Here is a 14,066-nt window from a genome sequence, read left to right as displayed (position 1 = left end):
GCCGTGACCCTGCCCTGGGACAGAAGGGCGGCCCCAAACCCCATGAGAATGATGCTAGTGCTGTGAAGTTGTGTGTATTTCACCGTTATTAAAAACGTATACTAATGTAAAGTTTGCCATTTTAACCATTTTTAGGTGCACGATTCGGTGGCATTAAGTACATTCATCTCGCTGTGTAACCATTGCCACCATCCGTTTCCAGAACTTTCTCATCTTCCAAAACAGAAACTCTTTCCTCATGAAACACCAGCTCCGCGTTCCTCTGCCTGGGTCCCTACCAGCAGCCACCGTGCTTTCTGTCTCTATGACTTTGACTTCTCAAGGGATCTCATATAAGTGGAATCATACAACATTTATTATTTTGTGACTGGCTTATTTCGCTCAGCATCATGTCTTCAAGGTTTGTCCATGTTGGAATTGCCTTCCTATTTAAAGCTGAGTGGTTTTCTGTGGTATGGACATGCCACATTCTGTGTACCCATTTGTTGTTCATTGATGAACATTGGGTTGTTGCACTTTTGGCTCTTGTGAATAATGCTGCAGTAAGTGTTGGTGTACACGTACACGTTCGAGTTCCTACTTTCACTTCTTCTGGGTATATAGCCCCAGGAGTGCAATTGCTAAACCATGGTTAATCTATGTTTAGCTTTTTACAAAACAGCCACAATTTTTCAAAATGATGTTAACCTGTAACATGGCTATTTCCCCCCTATTCTGGATTTAATGGACATTTCAGGAAGGGGCACCCATGGTTTCTGGCACTCTCTGCCACTGTGCCAGGCTACTCATGTACCTTTTTGAAAAGCGTGGCTATCTTCAATCATTTGTCCATTCATTCCACGAATATTGGCTGGGTGCCCTCAGTGTGTCAAGAGATCTGCTGGTCGCTGAGAATATGATTATGAACAAAACTGGATACAGCCCTGGCCTCCAGAAGTTCATGGACTGGAGGAGAAGCAGGCCTTGGTCATGGGATCTCTGTCCTGTGGCATTAAAGGCCCAGAAGCCGTTTTCGGAGCCCAGACCTGAAGGCACACTCTCAGCCCCCAGCAGGAGGGTTCTTGGTGGACTGGAGAGACCCTTGTGTCCGTTCTCTTCCCTCGGCCTCCAGATTCTCATCTGGGAGAAGGGGTGACCACTCCCCTCCCCACCTCATTCATTGTCTCTTTTCTTCCTCCTCAGAGCCATCAGCAAAGGAGAATTATCCTGCCCATTTTGTTGACCAGCAGACTGAGGCTCAGCAGGGCAGGACCAGCTTGCTCTGCCGAGTCCTTGGTGGGGCCTTTCACTGGACAGCCTTCCTCCTCGGATCTTCTCTCTCGCCCCTGGTCCTCCTCAGTCTGAGAGGCACTGCCCCTCCTCCATGTGGGCTCCTGGAAGACTGGTGTCCCCCACCATCTGAGGGCACAGGCAAGGGGCTCACAGGACCGTCCCGGGGCACCTCACCTGCCCTCGCTACCTTCCCCCCACCCCCGGCACGGCCAGCCTCTGGCCTCCAGCTGGGGATGCCTTGCTTCAGGGCACCGGGGGCCCAAGCTGGCTTTCCCACAAGCACCCACTTTGTGCTGCATTCCACCCCACCCACAGGACCACGGACTCCACAGTCCCGCAGACGTGGCCTTGCTGCTCGGCTGACCCGAGGGGCCTTGGGCGAGGTGCTGGGTGCCTTTAGGTCTGTGTCCTTGTCCATGAACTGGCCATCACCGCCGGGGGAGGCTCTGTGCCCATGTGATGGGATGCCACTGTATATGTCAGCTCGGCCACCACAGCAGAACACCACAGACCCGGCCTTAAACACCAGAGACATACTTCTCACAGCTCCAGAGGCTGGAAAGGCGGGATCAGGAGGTCATTGGGCTCAGTTTCCCCTGAGGCCTCTCTCCTTGCCTTGCATACAGCTCCCTTCCCACTGTGTCCTCACGGGAACTTTCCTCTGGGGGTTCATCTCTGGGGGTTCCTCCTCCTCCTCCTCTTCCTCTTCTTTTTTAAGTTTTTATATATTTGAGAGAGAGAAAGTGAGAGAGCATGGGTGGAATGGGAGTGGCCGAGGGAGAAGCAAACTCCCCTCTGAGCAGGGAGCCCCATGTAGGGCTCAGTCCCAGGCCCCCGGGATCATGATCTGAGCTGAAGGCAGACATTTAACCGACTGAGCCTCCCAAGCATCCCTCTTCCTCTCCTTCTAAGGACATTGGTCCAGTTGGATTATGACCTCATTTAACCTTAATTTCCTCCTTAAAGGCCCTCTTCCCAAATACAGTCATGCTGGGGTCTAGGGCTTCAAACTATGAAAATTTGGGGTTGGGGGGGATGTTACAATTCGGTCATAACAACAACTCAGCAATTAAAAGGAAGAAATGAATGATTAACAGGGATACCTGCGTGACTCAGTCACTTAAGCATCTGCCTTTGGCTCAGGTCAAGATCCCGGGGTCCTGGGATCGGGCCCTGCATGGGGCTCCCTGCTCAGTGGAGACCCTGCTTCTTCCTGTCCTCCCTGCTCATGCTCTCTCTCACTCGCTCCTGCTATCTCTGTTCCTCTCAAGTAAATAATAATCTTAAAAAAAAATAAAAAATAGGGGTGCCTGGGTGGCTCAGTGGGTTAAAGCCTCTGCCTTCGGCTCGGGTCATGATCTCAGGGTCCTGGGATCAAGTCCCGCATCGGGCTCTCTGCTCCGCGGGGAGCCTGCTTCCTCCTCTCTCTCTGCCTGCCTCTCTGCCTACTTGTGATCTCTGTCTGTCAAATAAATAAATAAAATCTTAAAAAAAAAAGGCACTAAAAAAAAAATAAAAGAGATGGCAAATGATTCTCATGAATGGCAACCAAGAGAAGCCACTGTAAGATGTATTCACTACGTGGTTCCAATGATCTGTATGACGTGCTAGAAAAGTTGGAGCAAATCTACACTAACAGAAGGCACATCTGTGGTACTCGGACTGGGGGAGGATGGATGGGAAAACCGGTGGGGGGCCTGGCTGCCAAGGGACAAGAGGGGGATGAAAATGCTGTATCACCACGGTGGTGGTTGCAGGGATGGATCTATTTACCAAAACTTGTTCAACTGTGTAAATAGGTACGTTTTATTGTGTGTAAATGATACCCCAATAAACCCCAACTTGAAGGGTTAAAAATAAGGTTCTCGTTAGGTTGCTGTTAGGACTAAGTGAGTTAGTGCCTGCAAAGTGCAGAGATTGGAGCCTGGCACAGAGTAAGTGTGCAAGTACATGGTAACCATGGTAACCTGAAAACAAGACTTCGGCTTGGTAAATGGGGCACCAGGAGAGAGGAATAAACACAGGTCGCACACGTGGAGAAGGGGCGGGTGGGGGGGAAGAGGAGAGGAGGAGCAGACAGGCTGGGGCTTCTAGGCTCTGAGAAGGAGCCCCTGATGTCAGTAGCTTCTGGTCCCTCGGTTCCAGTCCCCCCACAACCCCCCCGGGTCTGCTGAGTCCTGATGCTGGTTTTCTTCACTCATCCATTCCCTGAGCATGTATGCTGGACCACCACCCAGGACAGCAGAGACATCCATAGCTGCTTCTAAGGGTGCCTGGCTGGCTCAGTCTGTAGAGCCCGTGACTCTCAATCTCGGGGTTGTGAGTTCAAGCCCCACATTGGTGGACAGATTATTTTAAAAAATAAAATCTTTTTTTTTTTTTTTAAAGCTGCCTCTATTTACCGAGTGTCTTTAATGTGCAGCAGGACCCTGCTCGGTGCCCACCGTGTAAGGTTGACCCAAATGAGAGAGTTGACATTCAAGCAGTTTTCGATCTTGAAGCAGTTCTCATTCACTGACACAGTAGTTTTCCACAGTTCAACCAGATATGTGATCGCTGTCGTCCTGGTGACGAGTCTGTAGAGGGATATTCTCCTTTTTGTAGTGGGGAAGAGTGGTGTTCAGGAAGGTGAACTGAGGAGCCCAAGATCACGCAGCTATTAAGTGGCTGGACAGGAAAGCAGGTCCGACCCTGAAACCCAAAGGTTCCATGTTCCTTGCCTTAAAAAGACAGTCCAGTGGGGAAGCAACCACATTAAATTGTCTCCCCCGGTCTCTCCCATCCACCCCCAGGGGCTCCAGATGGGCTGCTTTCAGTCTCCAGACCCTGGATAAGAGAGTCCCAGCCTTTTTCCAGGGCGCCAAGGGGCTGTCACCACTGCGCACGTCTCCCCTGCCCACCAGGGCTTCCTACCCTTACCTGGCTTGCTTCCGCCTGGGCCTTGGGGGGCTCGTGGCAGACACATTGGTTGGCCTCTGGTCGGGGCTGTATTTGCTGTGGCCACATTCTGCCCATCTTCTCCTCCAGCCTTGCCTCCTGAAAGCCTCCCTCCAGTTCAGATTTGTCTTTAATTCACAGCTCATTAGCAGATCAAAGAAGACAGGATGCCCTGCATCCAAGACACCCCAGGCAGCCCCCTCTCACACTCCACAAGGCACCCCCCTTGGCTTCAGGCACCGGACACCCCTTGGTTGCTCTGTAAAGCCGGAGCCAGGCCGGGACCTGGATCCGGACTCCTCCATCTGTAACTGGGCCAGTTCAGATGGTGGGGGCTGAGGCACTGGGAGGGGGCAGCCGCAGCCCCCTCCTCCCGAGCCTGAGCAGGACAAGGACAGTTAATTCCTCTGGTGTTATCAGCTGGGCACAGGCGCTGGTTGCATAGCAACCCAGATTGCTCTCCGTCTCCAGTGTTCAAAAAAAAAAAAAAAAATCAGCATTTTTCTCCAACTCCAAATCAATGAGACAATGAGATGGAAATGGGCCCTGGGGCAGCCCAGACTCTGCCCTCTTTGCAGGAAGTCTCCACTCATCCCCACACCCACATCTTGCCTCCTGGATGCCAGACCAGGGTAGGAATTCACCAATCATCTACTACTGTCCTGGAGGGCTGGGTCAGGGGCCAGGTCTGGGCCTGTGGGTGGGAATGCTGAGCAGGCCTGGGGGCTGGGTGACAGGGCAGGAACTGAAGGAGCCCTGGCCCCTCCTGGCAATGGAACTGATGGAGTCATTCGCTAAGAAATACTTACTGAGCACCTACTGGGTGCCCTGACACTAAACTCCCAGGTTTGGTGAGCCAAAGGTGGTTGCGAGTTCTTTGCCGCTCCCACTGTGGAGACGGGTAGCCGGTCTCCCTCCTCCTAAATCAGGACTAGCTCGGTGGCCTGTCTGGTCAGTGGACAGTGATGGTAGTGACACCGTGGCTCTGAGACCAGGTCCTAATAGATCAGCAGCTTCTGCCTTTGTTACTTGAGATACTCCTTTTTGGAACCCAACCACCACAACTCGAGGAAGACCAAGCTGCCATGGGGAAAGGCCTTTCCGAAGTCTGTATCATTTGCCAGCCACGTGAGAAAGCCACACGAGGCCACGTATGCAGAAGAATCATCCAGCCGAAACCCAAGCAAATCCTTGACCCAGAGTCAGGAGCCAATACTACTCTCGTTTTAAGCTAGTAAATTTCGGAGTAGAGTGTTGCTGAATAATGACTGAGACCCCAGGAGAGTTTACCTTTTCATGCACACACTGTCAGATATCCACGAACATGATTTGAGGATCAGCTGTCACCAGGTCCAACGCTGAGTTCCACAGCAAAATGCCACTCAAGAGAGCTGAAGTCTAAAACGCTGGGAGGCTGGGGGTGCCAGGAGACAGCGCAGAGGCAGGAGCATGGAACTAAGAGCTCAGAGACTGGAGCAGACAATGAAACAGAAGCCATCTGCCATTAGAGGCATCAAGAGAGCAGGTGGGGAAGGCAGCCTCAGTTCCTGAGCAGACCACATAGTTGTGAATTGGGGTACCAGCTCTGCTTATTTGGAAATGGGTGCCTGGACCAACCTGGGAAATATTCAGAGGCTAAGTCAGTCACCTGGGGGTAGAGAGAACTGGGATTGATTAGTGATGTCTGCAATGGGCGAGGGGAGGAGCCCAGAGGTACGTGTGTCAGACACGTACCTATAGAGCTGCTGGCCTCTGGGACTAACTCTTCTGAGCTACCCTGGATGTAGACAGAGGCTGCAAAACACGTTGTCCATGCAGGTATCACAGGGGCTAAAGTAGAAAGGACCCTGGGCAGGCAGTCAGTACTTGGAGATCTGGAGTTACAGACCTCCATATAAACCAGCAGGACATCTCCAGAAGGCCTGGTTTGTTTAGTTGAGTTTGTTTAGTTTTTGTCTTGTTTTGTTTCGTTCATGGCTCCTAGTCAATTCAGTTCCAAATCCCATTATCTCATTCTGGGTGCTTGGGAAAGACTTTCCTGACCCTTACTGCACATCAGAACCACCTGGCTTTTTAAAAAATACTGGTCATGGACAATGGGCGTGAGGTGGGGAAAGCTGTGGTATTATAGAGGATATGGGGAGGGATGGGATGAGATGGGGAGAGGTGAGGCTGGAGAACCAGGTTCTAAGTGTGGTCCGTAGACCAGGAGCATGAGCAACCTGGAACCTTGTTAAACCTACTGACTCAGAACCTCTGGGGGTGCAGAACTTGTGTTTTAATAAGTTCCCAGGTGGTTCATTTTCAAATTTGAGAACCATTGGGCTAGCAGGAGCAGACGGAGCCATGGAGGGTCTCGTGTAGGACAAGGAGACATTCTGGGCAGAATACAGGTCCCGGACTCCTCCTGGCTGCCTCCAAAGACTTCCTCCTCCATGCAGCTGCCCTGATCAACTGTGGGAGGAGGCAGGGCTGCCCTCTCCCTCTCTTTGGGCAGCACCTGACTGTAATATCTGTCCTTATCTCTCTCTCCCTCATGAAGACACTTTTGCCCTGGATTACAGCATCAGTCACAATGGCATAATCAAGAGTAATCGTGGGCAATTCCCTTATTCACGTGCCTGTGTTGTGTACAAGTGTCACATCAACCACTCCTACAGCTCAGTCCCCATGTTCTGATTTCTGGAAGAGAAGGGCAACTTCCTGTGTGTGACGACTGGAGAGGGTTCTGCCAGGCACCCACTCATTGGCTGACGGAGCAGTTACGGAGAAGGAAGCTCCTAGAAGCATCCTCCACCCCTTCACCTTATTCTTTGTCTGACTGACTCACACAAGCTCTGGGCTTTGGGCTTCACCAGCATGCCACTTCTTCCCGGAAGCCCTCCCTGACTGTCAGTCCCCTCCACCACCCTCCAGGTGGATGGTGCTCCCTCTCCCATCATCGTGAAACCCCAGAACACCCAGCCCCTCAAACTTGCCCACTGCAGCACTTCTGTGCTCTTTTCTAGTGTGTAACTGCCTCTCTCTCCACTGCAGGCAGGGACCCTGGGCTCCTTGCTCAGCGAGGCATCCCCAGCACCCAGCCCAGGGTCACTGCCCTTCGAGCAGCTTGTCTTCCCAGTGTCTCGCCAAGGGTTGCACGGCAACCTGATAATGCCATACTGGTGTAGGAAGGATGTTGGGGTTCGAAGCCAAAAGCCAAGAAGGAATTCCTGAGACGTCTTTGGTGCAAAAGGGTGATTTTATTAAAGCACAGGGACAGGACCCGTGGGCAAAAAGAGCTACAGTGGGGTCATGAGGAGTGGTGCATTATATACCTTCAAGTTGAGAAGGGATTAGGGATAGCGTGAGTGTGTAAGTAATTTAGAAGCAAGGTTTCCAGGATCTTGAGCGGCAAGCTGTTGGTAGGAAAAGGTCATTTAGGGCACCTGGGTGGCTCAGTTAGTTAAGTGTCTGCCTTTGGCTCAGGTCTTGATCCCAGGGTCGTGATCCCAGGCTCAGCGGGGAGCCTGCTCCTCCCTCTCCCTCTCACCTGCTGCTCCCCCTGCTTTTGCTCTGTCTCTTTCTCTCTGTCAAGTAAATAAATAAAATCTTTTTTAAAAAGGGAAAAGATAATTTATTACTGTTTAATAGAACTTTAGTCATGAGACCCTTCAGATGTATATCGGTGGGTCACATGCTTAGGGGATGATTGCCAACATATATCTTGGGGGTAGAAATAAAGGACGTTTCCAAAGGAATTTTTATACCTTAAAGTAGACTTACAGAATCCTGGGGGTGGGGCTAAGATTGCCTTTTGCCCTTAGCAAAGTATTAATGTTCAGGCAGAGGAGTTCTTAGAGGAAAGTTACTCTGCCTGATTCAAGAATCAAAGCCACTGGGGCTGGTGAGCCCCACGCAGCCTGCCTCCAACAGGTAAACACATTTTGTTTTGTTAGGATTGTTGTTCTTGTCTTTCCAGGGAGGGAGGGAAAATGAACAATTTCCCCCGGCATCTTCATCACCCCTGGAGTCTACAGGCCCTTCCTGACCACTGGCCCCCAGTGCTAGCCACATGCCCTTCACATGTCTTGTCTGGGACCAGGGGCCACTAGGTTTGGGGGCAAGAAGGCAGCATCTCTGCTGTGACTCAGTCACGGCCACGGCCATGGCCACGGCCACGGGGATCTCCAGGGAACTGTCCTTGGGGCCCTGGTGGGCAGCTCCTGCAGCTTCAGCTTCCCTGCTCTCCCAGCTGTAGGCCAGAGCTGCAAATGAGCACCGGAAGTGCCTTTTTCTTTTTATAACTAGTCAGGGCTGTGATGGAGGCCAGGCTGGCCCTTCGCTTCCCCTCCTCCCAATCCCCAGACACTGGTTTTCTGTGGATGGCAATGCTATGATCTCCCCTTTAAATAAATGTAAAAGTAGTAAGTAGTAATTGTGAAATTTAGTAAGGTCGTTGAAAATAGTGAGATAGTTGAGTCCATTTAAAGAACAATATTAAGTAATTAACAGTATGGGTGCCACATGGATAAAACACACATTTTAATGGTGAGTTGCAAATGAGTAAAATAGGGACCGCTGCCTCAATCCTTAGAGGGTAAGCTTTCAGAGAGAAGCCTGGAGGAGACTGGGGGCTGGGGGTGGCCCTCAGATCCCACCACCCATGAAATCATGACCTGAGCCCACACCAAGAATCAGATGCCTAACGGAGCTACCCAGCCACCCTGGTAAGGACCAAGTTTAATCTGTAAGGTACTGTTGCAAAACGGAAAAGAGTCCAGCGTGAACTGACCTCAACTTTGGTTAGTGCAAAGGTGACTGGGCATTTTAAAGAGATAATGAGGGGTTAGGGAGGGCCGTGAGTGGAGGTTCAGAAAAGTCAAGGCAGGGAAAATGTGCAAGAAGTGTGTGTGTGGCGGGAGGGGAGGTTTGGTCCATGTGAAACCCAACTGGGTTTGCTCCTCCCCTCCCACCAAGGCCAGAGACCCCAGCCCTGTCCTCAGGTGTCCTCTGGAAGAAATGGTCAATTTTTTTGGAAGCGTTGTGTTTTCTCAGGCAGGCACTTTAAGGAGGGCTAGAGTCATCTTGGGGACGCAGCCCCGAGTATGTTAGTGTTTGCTCAAGTCTTTATAGGCCCAGCTTGGGGCCTCGCTGAGAAGAGGGCTCAGAGGACAGAATGTGTCACCTCTGAAGGCGTCTCTGGCTGCTCTGCTTGGGGTATGTGGGTGCAGGCATTGTCCCCAGTACATTAAAGGGCACCACGGCACGGGTGGGCTGGAGCAGAGACAGGGACAGAATCACACCGGGTCCGGGGCCACGGTGAATAGTCAGGGTTTCGTTCAACCCCCGACGTCGGAAAGGCCGGCCCCAGCCCAGTGCCCCGGTAAGAACTCTGTGTCCGGAAACACTCCAGCCTGGGCCCAGCGCGGCAGGGCCCTGGAGCCTTTGGGAGCAAGAGCCGCGTCCCCTCCTCCGATCGCGGGTCCCTTAGCTCCTCTCCCGCACCTCAGCTCAGCAAGTGCGGGAGGGCGTCCTCGCCCCTTCCTGCGTTGTTTCGTCCCGGGTTCCCTTTTTCTCGGCTACGACCCGTTTCCCGCCTGTAAAGTGCGGTTTGCTAACTCGCTGGCGGAGCTGGCGCTGCGCGGCTGGGTGATCGCGGCCGCAGGCGGGGGGTGGGGGGGCGGGAGTTGGGGCGGGCACCCCCCCATCACGCGCTCAGGCCTGGTCCCGGAGCCCTCTACCGCTCCCGACACCCCGCTCGGACCCCTCCCAGCGCAGGCGCAGAGAGCGCGGGGGTGGGGGGCTGGGATACACGGCGCCCCGCGTCTGAAGCTGCTGGCGAGTGCCCTTTGTTCCGAGGCTCGGGGCCCGGCTAGCGGGGCATGCACCTGGTCGCCGGCCGCGAGCCCCCCAACCCACCCCTCCAGCCCGCATCCTTTCGCGAGTGCCAGGTGTGAAGGGAGTTTTACGTTGAGTTCGGCCCAATCCTGCGCCAAACCTCGGACCTGGCTCTCTGCCCTCAGCCAGCCCGGCGTTGGGTCCCCCTCTGTACCGTGGACACCCACATTTTATATCGGGGAAGTGATATCAGGCACTGTGGGAGACCCAGAGCAAGGCCCCCGAAACCGGCCTGTGGGATCCGGGAAGGTCTGGTGGAGCCAGGGTGGGTGGGGTTAGGTCTTGGAGATCCCCAAATTCCAGGCCAAGGACCTGGGTGGGGCCACACCTGAGGGCAGCAGGAATCCGAAGAGAGAAGAAGATTGGGGTGTGGGGGGGGCGGCAGGGAGAGGAGGTGTATAGGGGGGTCTTGATTTGTGTTCCAGAAATATCCCTCTGCCTTTGGTGGCTGGGTGGGGTGGGGAGGTGACACTGGAAGTCAGGGACCAGGGAGAAGGCCACTGCTGTTGTCCAGGTGGGAGAGAATATGTCCTGGGAAGGGTAGGCCTGGGGGACAGAGAACAGGTGGAGACCTGTAGGCTATTTGGAAAGTAAAATCTACAGAACTAGTGGCTGGTTAGATTTAGAGGGAATGGGGAGGAGGAGTTGAGGACAACTCGGTATTGTGAATTCCTCCACTCCGTGGAAGGTACACCACTCCAGAGAAGGGGGGAAGGAACTGAGGTTTTTGGATTCAACAGAACCTTCCCCATCGCCCCCTACCCTTTTCCTGCCCACTCTTTCTTTGCAACAATGACGACCTAAACTTGTGTTTGGATTTGTCCTTTGTCTTCTTGTCTGTCTCCCCGCACTAGACTGTGGGCTCCTGGGGCTCTGTTCTCTGTGTTATGTCCAGGTCCTGGAGCAGCACTGGCTGGTATTTGTTGAATGACTCAATGAGGCAGTGTAGGAACTAGACCTCCCCTGCTGGTGTATCTCAGACTCAGTAGTAAGCAGCAGTTCCTTTTATAAATGCAGGAATGAATGGATGGTCACTTCGACACATAGCAGATGAAATCTAGAGTCAGAATGTGGGAAGGGATGCTAAATGAGTTCTCAAATTTAATCCTCACATCAACACTATGAAATGAGGATTGTGGATGGACAGATGAGGCAACTGAGGCCCAGAGAGGTGGAATAATGTGCCCAAATTCACACAGCTGGTAAGTGGCAGGGCCATGATCTGAACCCAAGAAGTTGGCTCCAGGGTCTGCACTGTTACCAAGTTACAGCAGTTGGGTGCTGTGGCTTGTTGGAAGGGTCAAAGGCATGCTCACAGCCACATGCAAGGCTCCTCCCAAGTAAAATGATCCCTTCCCAAGGGACCAGAGGCCCCATGTTGCCCCCAGCCAGGCCCGGAAAGGCAGCGCAGGTCTGAGTGAAAACACCACCACCAAGCCAGCTGGCCCTGGCCTCCACTAGGATCACTCTACTTCTTGTGTGTTACATTTAATCTACATAGCAATTTGGTGAAAGTCCTGCTGTTATCGTTATTCGCATCCTCTGGAAGGAGGAAGTGAGGTGGGGTGTGGTTAACCAGCTTACCTAAAGTCACACAGCTATTATGTGGGAGAGCTGACATCCAAACTCAGGGTCCCACATGCTGTGCTTACTCTGCTCTGACCACAGCAGGGGGCTGGGCGCTGCCAGGCCAGCTCAGCCAGCCATGCTCTGTGCTAGAAGGGACTGGGGCACAGTTTACTCTGTGGCCATCCTGCCCCCGCTCAGTGATAGGGCAGCCGCTGGGAGCATCATGAACCCAGCAGAGGCTGAATCAAGATAGTAATCCGAGTTCTCCATCCCCTGCCACTGGACATCCTGGATTCAATCACCCACACATTCATTTTTTTAAATCATTCTCTTCTTGACTATGATAAAGTTATTTTTATAGCTCTGAGAACGTGCATTTCATTTAAATTAAGTGCGCTGGAGTCCATCAGTTTTGTTGGAGAATCAGGCTGATAAAAGAAGACATATTTCAATGGTCCTTTCCTTTTAACCAATTGTTCTCCTCCACAGTCTCATAAGAGTCTCATTTAGGGAGCGTGTGTATGTGATAATCAACACACCCACTTCTAGAACTCTGGGATGCTAAGGAAGGCTGCCTGAAAGCCTCACTATAGAAAGGTCATTATTAAGGTTTTCCTACGTTGCAAGGGTTCCTGTGTCCATGCTTGGCCTTCAGGCTTCAGACCCACCTGTCTTGAAGAAATATATGAGTTTGGACAATGAACATTCCAAAAGTCACCTGTGGGAACAATGGCCTGCTCTGAGTAAACCCTTGTGAACTTAATTCAGTTGGGAGAGGTGGAGGTGATGGAGAGGAAGCTCAATTATGACTAGCTAAATTTCCTTCCTGGCCAGCTGGATGGGGACTTTAAACTGATTACATTTGGCTTAAGGAAATAAATGATGTGACAATTTTGCCTCCTGAAAGTGTGGAGTTCATTCAGCTTATTTCGGGGTGTTAAATGAAAATTTAATCCTGCCTCATTTCTCATTAATTGTTCCACTCCCAACTCAACACCCCCCCCCGCCATGAAGGGCGATGGAATATAGTAACTAAGATAACCAGTTCTTATTTTTTGGTGTGAGGGGAAAGGTAGAAGGAGAGGGAGGGAGAGAATCTTGAGCAGGGGGGCGCCTGGGTGGCTCAGTGGGTTAAAGCCTCTGCCTTCAGCTCAGGTCATGATCCCAGAGCTCTGGGATGGAGGAGCCTGCTTCCCCCTCTCTCTCCGCCTGCCTCTCTGCCTACTTGTGATCTCTGCCTGTCAAATATATAAATAAAATCCTAAAAAAAAAATAATCTTAAACAGGATGCATATCCAGTGTGGAGCCCGACACAAAGCTCTATCTCACAGCCCTGAGATCATGACCTGGGCTGAAATCAAGAGTTAGATACTTAACCAACTGAGCCACCCAGGTGTCCCTAAGATAACCAGTTCTAAAGCCAGACTACCTGGATTCCGAATCACATCCTCAGCACTTAACTAGCTATGTGACCCTGGGTGTGCCTCAGTTTCTTTCTTCATTTGTAAACTGGTGGTAATAACAAGGTTTAATGAACCAATGCTGCATTTCCAATGCTCAGTAACAGGTCTGGTATGAAGTAATTGTTCTTTTAGATGCTATTTATCACTCCAGTTCTCCTCAAAATCTGCAGAATAATGGTCAAATCCCCTATATATTATCTAATGTTCTACTCACTTCTTCAGAGTCATCTGAAATCATTCTTCCTCCTATGATTTGGTCATTCAGAACCACTTACCAATCTCCTTGGTTCCCAAACACCTACCAATCAGTTCATACCTTTGTTCACATGCTGCTGCTTCTTCCTAAAATATCCCTCTCAGTGATGTCCCCCTGGAAGACGCATCTTCCAGATTTGTCCCTGGTATCAACTCTTCCATTAACTTCATACTCACTGCCTGACCCTCCAGCCCACCAGCTGGTTACATACAGTTGCATTATTTGCCCAGAGAAGGCCAGCAGAAGAGTCACCCAATCAGCAGAATCACAATAAATAATTGTTGCTTTATGCCTTTAAATTTTGGGGCGGGGGGGTTAATTATGCAGTAATAATCAACTAATAGAAGCTCCTTGAAGTCAGGAACAGCTGGCTTCAATTCGTATTTATCTTGACCATCGTCATGCATATGAGTACATTGGGATCCCTAGAACCACTGATGAAGACAGGAGACAGTGAATACCCTGGATTAGCCCCACTCCAGGTGTAGCTAGGAAAAAGGAGAGACCTTCCCTAGATCATCCATGGAGGGACCTAGTAAGAATGAGAATTGCCTGAGAGTGTACTAACCAACAGGTCAATGGCAGACACTGTGAGCTGTCCAGAGTGCTGACTCTTGATCTAGGGGAACCCAGTACCATTCTCTGTATCTAGCCCCTTCTGCCCAATGGTCACCTACTCAACCCCTACC

This window comes from Martes martes (genome assembly GCF_963455335.1).
Source record: "Martes martes genome assembly, chromosome: 9".
NCBI classification, from domain to species: domain Eukaryota; kingdom Metazoa; phylum Chordata; class Mammalia; order Carnivora; family Mustelidae; genus Martes; species Martes martes.
The sequence above is the reverse complement of the archived record's forward strand: the minus strand, read 5'-3'. Positions refer to the sequence as shown.